The following is a 13,373-nucleotide window of genomic DNA, read 5'->3' as shown; positions in this document are numbered from 1 at the left end:
AGATCACTATATCAGGTCACTATATCAGATCACTATATCATATCATTATATCAGATCACTATATCATATCACTATATCATATCATTATATCAGGTCAATATATCATATCACTATATCATATCACTATATCAGATCAATATATCATATCACTATATCAGGTCACTGTCTCAGATCATTATATCAGGTCACTATATCAGGTCAATATATCAGATCACTATATCAGGTCACTATATTAGGTCACTATATCAGATCATTATATCAGATCAATATATCAGATCAATATATCAGATCATTATATCAGATCATTATATCAGGTCAATATATCAAATCACTATATCAGATCATTATATCAGATCACTATATTAGATCATTATATCAGATCAATATATCAGATCATTATATCAGATCACTTTATCAGGTCACTATATCAGATCATTATATCCAATCATTATATCAGATCATTATATCAGATCACTATATCAGATCACTATATCAGATCACTATATCAGGTCAATATATCAGGTCATAATATCATATCACTATATCAGGTCACTATAACAGATCACTATATCAGATCACTATATCAGATCACTATATCAGATCACTATATCAGATCACTATATCAGATCATTATATCAGATCATTATATCAGATCACTATATCAGATCATTATATCAGATCACTATATCAGATCATTATATCAGATCACTATATCATATCATTATATCAGACATATCAGATCACTATATCAGATCATTATATGAGATCACTATATCACATCACTATATCAGATCACTATATCAGATCACTATATCAGATCACTATATCAGGTCATTATATCAGATCACTATATCAGATCATTATATCAGATCACTATATCAGATCACTATATCAGATCACTATACCAGATCTCTATATCAGATCACTATATCAGATCACTATATCATATCATTATATCAGATCATTATATCAGATCACTTTATCAGGTCACTATATCAGATCACTATATCACATCACTATATCAGATCACTATATCAGATCACTATATCAGATCATTATATCATATCATTATATCAGATCACTATATCAGATCATTATATCAGATCACTATATCAGATCACTATATCAGATCATTATATCATATCATTATATCAGATCACTATATCAGATCATTATATCAGATCACTTTATCAGGTCACTATATCAGATCATTATATCAGATCACTATATCAGATCACTATATCAGATCATTATATCATATCATTATATCATATCATTATATCAGATCACTATATCAGGTCACTATATCAGATCACTATATCAGATCATTATATCAGATCACTATATCAGATCATTATATCAGATCACTATATCAGATCACTATATCAGATCATTACATCAGATCATTATATCAGATCACTATATCAGATCATTATATCAGGTCACTATATCAGATCACTATATCAGATCATTATATCAGGTCACTATATCAGATCACTATATCAGATCACTATATCAGATCATTATATCAGATCATTATATCAGATCATTATATCACATCACTATATCAGATCATTATATCAGATCACTATATCAGATCATTATATCAGATCACTATATCAGATCATTATATCAGATCACTATATCACATCATTATATCATACATATCAGATCACTATATCAGATCATTATATGAGATCACTATATCACATCACTATATCAGATCACTATATCAGATCACTATATCAGATCACTATATCAGGTCATTATATCAGATCACTATATCAGATCATTATATCAGATCACTATATCAGATCACTATATCAGATCACTATACCAGATCTCTATATCAGATCACTATATCAGATCATTATATCAGATCACTATATCATATCACTATATCAGATCACTATATCATATCACTATATCATATCATTATATCAGATCATTATATCAGATCATTATATCAGGTCACTATATCAGATCACTATATCAGATCACTATATCAGATCACTATATCAGATCACTGTCTCAGATCAGTATATCAGATCAGTATATCAGATCACTATATCAGATCATTATATCAGATCATTATATCAGATCATTATATCAGATCACTATATCATATCATTATATCAGATCATTATATCAGATCACTATATCAGATCATTATATCATATCAGTATATCAGATCACTATATCGGATCAGTATATCAGATCATTATATCAGATCATTATATCAGATCACTATATCAGATCTCTATATCAGATCACTATATCAGATCACTATATCAGATCACGATATCAGATCACTATATCAGATCATTATATCAAATCACTATATCATATCAGTATATCAGATCAGTATATCAGATCATTATATCAGATCACTATATCAGATCATTATATCATATCAGTATATCAGATCACTATATCGGATCAGTATATCAGATCATTATATCAGATCATTATATCAGATCACTATATCAGGTCACTATATCAGATCACTATATCACATCTCTATATCAGATCATTATATCAGATCATTATATCAGATCATTATATCAGATCACTATATCAGATCACTATATCAGGTCACTATAACAGATCACTATATCATATCAGTATATCAGATCAGTATATCAGATCACTATATCAGATCACTATATCAGATCACTATATCAGATCATTATATCAGATCACTATATCAGATCATTATATCAGATCATTATATCAGATCATTATATCATATCAGTATATCAGATCAGTATATCAGATCACTATATCAGATCACTATATCAGATCACTATATCAGATCATTATATCAGATCACTATATCAGATCACTATATCAGATCACTATATCAGATCATTATATCATATCAGTATATCAGATCATTATATCAGATCATTATATCAGATCACTATATCAGATCATTATATCATATCACTATATCGGATCATTATATCAGATCATTATATCATACATATCAGATCACTATATCAGATCATTATATCAGATCATTATATCAGATCACTATATCAGATCATTATATCAGATCATTATATCATATCACTATATCGGATCATTATATCAGATCATTATATCAAATCACTATATCAGGTCATTATATCAGATCACTATATCAGATCACTATATCAGGTCACTATATCAGATTACTATATCAGATCACTATACCAGATCACTATATCAGATCACTATATCAGATCACTATATCAGATCACTATATCAGATCATTATATCAGATCACTATATATCAGATCACTATATCAGATCACTATATCAGATCATTATATCAGATCATTATATCAGATCACTATATATCATATCACTATATCCAGATCACTATATCAGATCATTATATCAGATCATTATATCAGATCACTATATATCAGATCACTATATCCAGATCACTATATCAGATCATTATATCAGATCACTATATCAGATCACTATATCCAGATCACTATATCAGATCATTATATCAGATCATTATATCAGATCACTATATCAGATCATTATATCAGATCACTATATCAGATCATTATATCAGATCACTATATCAGATCACTATATCAGATCATTATATCAGATCATTATATCAGATCACTATATCAGATCATTACATCACATCACTATATCAGATCATTATATCACATCACTATATCAGATCACTATATCAGATCACTTTATCTGATCACTATATCAGATCATTATATCACATCACTATATCATATCATTATATCACATCACTATATCAGATCACTATATATCAGATCATTATATCAGGTCACTATACCAGGTCACTATATCAGATCACTATATCAGATCACTTTATCAGATCATTATATCACATCACTATATCAGATCATTATATCAGATCACTATATATCAGATCAATATATCAGATCACTATATCAGATCACTATATCAGATCACTATATCAGATCATTATATCAGGTCAATATATCATATCACTATATCATATCATTATATCAGATCATTATATCAGATCATTATATCAGGTCACTATATCAGATCACTATATCAGATCACTATATCAGATCACTATATCAGATCACTATATCAGATCATTATATCCAATCATTATATCAGATCATTATATTAGATCATTATATCAGATCATTATATCAGATCATTATATCAGATCACTATATATCAGATTATTATATCAGATCATTATATCAGATCATTATATCAGATCATTATATCAGATCACTATATCAGATCATTATATCAGATCATTACATCAGATCATTATATCAGATCATTATATCAGATCACTATATATCAGATTATTATATCAGATCATTATATCAGATCATTATATCAGATCATTATATCAGATCACTATATCAGATCATTATATCAGATCATTATATCAGATCATTATATCAGATCATTATATCAGATCACTATATCAGATCATTATATCACATCACTATATCAGATCACTATACCAGGTCACTATATCAGATCACTATATCAGATCACTATATCAGATCATTATATCCAATCATTATATCAGATCACTATATCAGATCATTATATCAGATCATTATTTCAGATCATTACATCAGATCACTATATCAGATCATTATATCAGATCATTACATCAGATCACTATATCAGATCACTATATCAGATCACTATATCAGATCACTATATCAGATCATTATATCAGATCATTATATCAGATCATTACATCAGATCACTATATCAGATCACTATATCAGATCACTATATCAGATCACTATATCCTATATCTGATCACTATATCAAATCACTATATCAGGTCATTATATCAGATCACTATATCAGATCACTATATCAGATCACTATATCAGATCACTATATCATATCACTATATCAGATCACTATATCAGATCATTATATCAGATCATTATATCAGATCATTATATCACATCACTATATCAGATCATTATATCAGATCATTATATCACATCACTATATCAGATCATTATATCAGATCATTATATCACATCACTATATCAGATCACTATATCAGATCACTATATCAGATCATTATATCACATCACTATATCAGATCATTATATCAGATCACTATATCAGATCATTATATCAGATCACTATATCAGATCACTATATCAGATCATTATATCACATCACTATATCAGATCACTAATCCAGGTCACTATATCAGATCATTATATCAGATCACTATATCAGATCACTATATCAGATCATTATATCAGATCATTATATCAGATCACTATATCAGGTCACTATATCAGATCACTATATCAGATCACTATATCAGATCATTATATCAGATCACTATATCATATCATTATATCAGATCATTATATCACATCACTATATCAGATCATTATATCAGATCACTATATCAGATCACTATATCAGATCACTATACCAGGTCACTATATCAGATCATTATATCAGATCACTATATCAGATCACTATATCAGGTCATTATATCAGATCACTATATCAGATCATTATATCAGATCATTATATCAGATCACTATATCAGGTCACTATATCAGATCATTATATCAGATCACTGTATCATATCACTATATCAGATCACTATATCAGATCATTATATCAGATCACTATATCAGATCACTATATCAGATCATTATATCAGATCACTATATCAGATCACTATATCAGATCATTATATCAGATCACTATATCAGATCATTATATCAGATCACTATATCAGGTCACTATATCAGATCACTATATCAGATCACTATATCAGATCATTATATCAGATCACTATATCATATCATTATATCAGATCATTATATCACATCACTATATCAGATCATTATATCAGATCACTATATCAGATCACTATATCAGATCACTATACCAGGTCACTATATCAGATCATTATATCAGATCACTATATCAGATCACTATATCAGGTCATTATATCAGATCACTATATCAGATCATTATATCAGATCATTATATCAGATCACTATATCAGGTCACTATATCAGATCATTATATCAGATCACTGTATCATATCACTATATCAGATCACTATATCAGATCATTATATCAGATCACTATATCAGATCACTATATCAGATCACTATATCAGATCATTATATCAGATCACTATATCAGATCACTATATCAGATCACTATATCAGATCATATATCAGATCATTATATCAGATCACTATATCAGATCTCTATATCAGATCATTATATCAGATCACTATATCAGATCACTATATCAGATCACTATATCAGATCATTATATCAGATCATTATATCACATCACTATATCAGATCATTATATGAGATCACTGTATCATATCACTATATCAGATCACTATATCAGATCACTATATCAGATCACTATATCAGATCACTATATCAGATCACTATATCATATTATTATATTAGATCACTATATCAGATCACTATATCAGATCATTATATCAGATCATTATATCACATCACTATATCAGATCATTATATCAGATCACTGTATCATATCACTATATCAGATCACTATATCAGATCATTATATCAGATCACTATATCAGATCACTATATCAGATCACTATATCAGATCACTATATCAGATCATTATATCAGATCACTATATCAGATCATTATATCAGATCACTATATCATATCACTATATCATATCACTATATCAGATCACTATATCATATCATTATATCACATCATTATATCATATCACTATATCAGATCATTATATCAGATCACTATATCAGATCACTATATCAGATCACTATATCATATCACTATATCATATCACTATATCAGATCACTATATCAGATCACTATATCAGATCACTATATCAGATCATTATATCAGATCACTATATCAGATCACTATATCATATCACTATATCAGATCACTATACCATATCACTATATTAGATCACTATATCAGATCACTATATCAGATCACTATATCAGATCATTATATCAGATCACTATATCAGATCATCATATCAGGTCACTATATCAGATCATTATATCAGATCACTATATCAGGTCATTATATCAGATCACTATATCAGATCATTATATCAGATCACTATATCATATCACTATATCAGATCACTATATCAGATCACTATATCAGATCACTATATCATATCACTATATCAGATCATTATATCAGATCACTATATCAGATCATATATAGATCACTATATCAGATCATTATATCAGATCACTATATCATATCATATATCAGATCACTATATCAGATCACTATATCAGATCACTATATCAGATCACTATATCAGATCATTATATCAGATCACTATATCAGATCATTATATCAGATCACTATATCAGATCACTATATCAGATCATTATATCAGATCATTATATCAGATCATTATATCAGATCACTATATCAGATCACTATATCAGATCACTATATCAGATCACTATATCAGATCACTATATCAGATCATTATATCAGATCACTATATCAGATCACTATATCAGATCACTATATCAGATCATTATATCAGATCACTATATCAGATCATTATATCAGATCACTATATCAGATCATTATATCAGATCACTATATCAGATCATTATATCAGATCACTATATCAGATCATTATATCAGATCATTATATCAGATCACTATATCAGATCACTATATCAGATCATTATATCAGATCACTATATCAGATCATTATATCAGATCATTATATCAGATCACTATCACTATATCAGATCATTATATCAGATCATTATATCAGATCATTATATCAGATTACTATATCAGATCACTATATCAGATCATTATATCAGATCACTATATCAGGTCAATATATCAAATCACTATATCAGATCATTATATCAGATCATTATATCAGGTCACTATATCCAGATCACCACATCCAGTAACATTCCGTCATGGGTTGAGTTCTCAAACAATGGACAGTAGATATAATTGTCCTGGTAGAATACATCAAATCCCACATCTGCAATGAAGGTATGTCGACATCTAGTGTTATGTTGATATATTATTTCGTCCTACTAAAGAATAGAAAAAAATCTGCATCTACTACACATAACACCAGTCCATTCCTCGAGCTTTGGTTGCTCTAAAATTAGAGAATATAAAATTCCACACAGTCTAAATGGCTGTAAAATCTTTTTGTTATAAAGGGGAAGTCGGTTATTATAAACAAATGTTTAAAATTAAAGACTACTTTTTTTTACATGAATTGTAGCATTGGTGAGCTGGCGTTATATAGCCAGGCACCGCCTTTATCATATATATAATGACAATATTGGTAGTGAGTCGCATATTTATGGCACACATAGACCACCACATTTTCCTTTAGAATCGGTGCGGGTGAAACTAACAATAAGAGCCGTACCAGGTAAACTGTGTAAGAAATCTTCAACATATTTTAAGAATGATGGGGCGTGGGTGTGGCTCAATACCCTTTATACGATATCATATGTCACCACTTTTTAAGATGCCCTGCATAATTTACTAGTAGTGTCGTGTACGCCGGAGTGTACCCTGCATAATTTACTAGTAGTGTTGTGTACGCAGGAGTGTACCCTGCATAATTTACTAGTAGTGTCGCGTACACAGGAGTGTACCCTGCATAATTTACTATTAGTGCCGTGTACGCCGGAGTGTACCCTGTATAAGTTACTATTAGTGTCGTGTACACAGGAGTGTACCCTGTATAATTTACTATTAGTGTCGTGTACGCCGGAGTGTACCCTGTATAAGTTACTAGTAGTGTCGTGTACGCCGGAGTGTACCCTGCATAATTTACTAGTAGTGTCGTGTACGCAGGAGTGTACCCTGTATCATTATAATTTATTAGTAGTGTCGCGTACACAGGAGTGTACCCTGTATAATTTACTAGTAGAGTCGTGTACACAGGAGTGTACCCTGTATAATTTACTAGGAGTGTGGCGTACACAGGAGTGTACCCTGTATAATTTACTAGTAGTGTCGTGTACACAGGAGTGTACCCTGTATAATTTACTAGTAGTGTCGTGTACGCAGGAGTGTACCCTGTATGATTTACTAGTAGTGTCGTGTACGCAGGAGTGTACCCTGTATAATTATAATTTATTAGTAGTGTAGCGTACACAGGAGTGTACCCTGTATAATTTACTAGTATATAGCGTTATATAGCCAGGCACCGCCTTTATCATATATATAATGACAAAATTGGTAGTGAGTCGCATATTTATGGCACACATAGACCACCACATTTTCCTTTAGAATCTGTGCGAGTGAAACGAACGATAAGAGCCGTACCAGGTCAACTGTGTAATAAATCTTCAACATATTTTAAGGATGGTGAAGAGTGGGTCTGGGTCAATACCCTTTATACGATATCACCTGTCACCACTTTTTAAGACGCCCTGCATCATTTACTAGTAGTGTCATGTACGCAGGAGTGTACCCTGCATAATTTACTAGTAGTGTCGCGTACACAGAAGTGTACCCTGTATAATTTACTATTAGTGTCGTGTACGCAGGAGTGTACTCTGTATAATTTACTATTAGTGTCGCGTACACAGGAGTGTACCCTGTATAATTTACTATTAGTGTCGCGTACACAGGAGTGTACCCTGTATATTTATAATTTATTACTAGTGTCGCGTACACAGGAGTGTACCCTGTATAATTTACTAGTAGTGTCGTGTACGCAGGAGTGTACCCTGTATAATTTACTATTAGTGTCGTGTACGCCGGAGTGTACCCTGTATAATTTACTAGTAGTGTCGTGTACGCAGGAGTGTACCCTGTATAATTTACTATTAGTGTCGTGTACGCCAGAGTGTACCTTGTATAATTTACTAGTAGTGTCGTGTACGCAGGAGTGTACCCTGTATAATTTACTAGTAGTTTCGTGTACGCAGGAGTGTACCCTGTATAATTATAATTTATTAGTAGTGTCGCGTATACAGGAGTGTACCCTGTATAATTTACTCTTAGTGTCGCGTACACAGGAGTGTACTCTGCATAATTTACTAGTAGTGTCGTGTATGCCGGAGTGTACCCTGCATAATTTACTATTAGTGTCGTGTACGCCGGAGTGTACCCTGCATAATTTACTATTAGTGTCGTATACGCCGGAGTGTACCCTGAATAATTTACTATTAGTGTCGTGTACGCCGGAGTGTACCCTGTATAATTTACTAGTAGTGTCGTGTACGCCGGAGTGTACCCTGCATAATTTACTATTAGTGTCGTGTACGCAGGAGTGTACCCTGTATAATTTACTATTAGTGTCGTGTACGCCGGAGTGTACCCTGCATAATTTACTATTAGTGTCATATACGCCGGAGTGTACCCTGCATAATTTACTATTAGTGTCGTGTACGCAGGAGTGTACCGTGTATAATTTACTAGTAGTGTCGTGTACGCCGGAGTGTACCCTGCATAATTTACTATTAGTGTCGTGTACGCAGGAGTGTACCGTGTATAATTTACTAGTAGTGTCGTGTACGCAGGAGTGTACCGTGTATAATTTATAAGTAGTGTCGCGTACACAGGAGTATACCCTGTATAATTTACAATTAGTGTCGTGTACCCTGCATAATTTACTATTAGTGTCGTGTACGCAGAAGTGTACCGTGTATAATTATAATTTATTAGTAGTGTCGCGTACACAGGAGTGTACCCTGTATAATTTACTGGTAACGCCGAGTACACAGGAGTGTACCCTGTAAAATTTACTAGTAGTGTCGTGTACGCAGGAGTGTACCATGTATAATTTACTTGTAGTGTCCCGTACGCCGGCGTGTACCCTGTATAATTTACTAGTAGTGTCGTGTACGCAGGAGTGTACCCTGTATAATTTACTAGGAGTGTGGCGTACACAGGAGTGTACCATGTATAAGTTACTTGTAGTGTCCCGTACGCCGGCGTGTACCCTGTATAATTTACTAGTAGTGACGTGTACGCAGGAGTGTACCCTGTATAATTTACTAGGAGTGTCGTGTACACAGGAGTGTACCCTGTATAATTTACTAGTAGTGTCGTGTACGCCGGAGTGTACCCTGTATTGTTTACTATTAGTGTCGCGTACACAGGAGTGTACCCTGCATCATTTACTATTAGTGTCGTGTACACAGAAGTGTACCCTTTATAATTTACTAGTAGTGTCGTGTACGCCGGAGTGTACCCTGTATAATTTACTAGTAGTGTCGCGTACACAGGAGAGTACCCTGCATAATTTACTAGTAGTGTCGTGTACGCAGGAGTGTACCCTGTATAATTTACTATAAGTGTCACGTACACAAAAGTGTACCCTTTATAATTTACTAGTAGTGTCGCGTACGCCGGCGTGTACCCTGCATAATTTACTATTAGTGTCGTGTACGCCGGAGTGTACCCTGCATAATTTACTATTAGTGTCGTGTACGCAGGAGTGTACCCTGCATAATTTACTATTAGTATCGTGTACGCAGGAGTGTACCCTGCATAATTTACTATTAGTGTCGTGTACGCAGAAGTGTACCCTGTATAATTTATCAGTAGTGTCGCGTACACAGAAGTGTACCCTGTATAATTTACTATTAGTGTCGCGTACACAGGAGTGTACCCTGTATAATTTACTACTAGTGTCCCGTACGCAGGAGTGTACCCTGTATATTTATAATTTACTAATAGTGTCGTGTACGCAGGAGTGTACCCTGTATAATTTACTATTAGTGTCACGTACACAGAAGTGTACCCTTTATAATTTACTAGTAGTGTCGCGTACGCCGGAGTGTACCCTGCATAATTTACTATTAGTGTCGTGTACGCCGGAGTGTACCCTGCATAATTTTCTATTAGTGTCGTGTACGCAGGAGTGTACCCTGCATAATTTACTATTAGTATCGTGTACGCAGAAGTGTACCCTGTATAATTTATCAGTAGTGTCGCGTACACAGAAGTGTACCCTGTATAATTTACTATTAGTGTCGCGTACACAGGAGTGTACCCTGTATAATTTACTACTAGTGTCCCGTACGCAGGAGTGTACCCTGTATATTTATAATTTACTAATAGTGTCGTGTACGCAGGAGTGTACCCTGTATAATTTACTATTAGTGTCACGTACACAGAAGTGTACCCTTTATAATTTACTAGTAGTGTCGCGTACGCCGGAGTGTACCCTGCATAATTTACTATTAGTGTCGTGTACGCCGGAGTGTACCCTGCATAATTTTCTATTAGTGTCGTGTACGCAGGAGTGTACCCTGCATAATTTACTATTAGTATCGTGTACGCAGAAGTGTACCCTGTATAATTTATCAGTAGTGTCGCGTACACAGAAGTGTACCCTGTATAATTTACTATTAGTGTCGCGTACACAGGAGTGTACCCTGTATAATTTACTACTAGTGTCCCGTACGCAGGAGTGTACCCTGTATAATTTACTAGTAGTGTCGTGTACGCCGGAGTGTACCCTGTATAATTTACTAGTGGTGTCGCGTACACAGGAGTGTACCCTGTATAATTATAATTTACTATTAGTGTCACGTACACAGGAGTGTACCCTGTATAATTTACTAGTAGTGTCGTGTACGCAGGAGTGTACCCTGTATAATTTACTAGTGGTGTCGCGTACGCAGGAGTGTACCATGTATAATAGCATATCGGCCTGAACACTTTACTTAACCTATAGGAAAGCATTACAGAAATCAAATAAGTCTTATTAACAATCCAATAATGCGGTCATATTTAATCTTAAGGAACTTCGTCTGGAAAAAGAACATCAATCTTTTTTTCTTTTTTTTTTGAAAAAACAAAATCCCACAGTAAATATATGTATTATGTAATTTCATTAATATTTTTTTTTAAATATGAACGAGACGTACTTGTAAGTTGAAGTATGATTAGAGCTCTACTGAGTCACTTGGGTCAATCAAATTGAAGCGTTTTACGTCTCGGCCCAGTCGCAAGTGTCCCAAGCTTTTTCGTCACTTGTTTTTATGTATCTGAGGACAATGTTCATATCCCAGATTTTTGGTGTTGCTAGTTTTCTTTGAAAAACTCCCTAAGAGACCGAACAAATAGGTGTCACAACCATGGCATTTCCAGGTGAAGAAAGTACTGCTGCTAGTGCGTATACCCTAGTCCATCGTTGTATAATGGTAGAAAATCTAGTACAACATATACAGATGGTTAATTATGTACATGGGATTAGTTCCTGTTTTATCACAACACACGGTCACTTTTGGCAATTAGACATGGTATTGATCTTGTGAATATCTTTTCCAGGAGTCCAAGATGATGTTGGCTGCGTCCTCAGAAATTCCTTTACTTT

This window comes from Pecten maximus, chromosome 3, assembly GCF_902652985.1.
Source record: "Pecten maximus chromosome 3, xPecMax1.1, whole genome shotgun sequence".
Lineage (NCBI taxonomy): Eukaryota > Metazoa > Mollusca > Bivalvia > Pectinida > Pectinidae > Pecten > Pecten maximus.
This window is presented reverse-complemented; position numbering follows the sequence as displayed.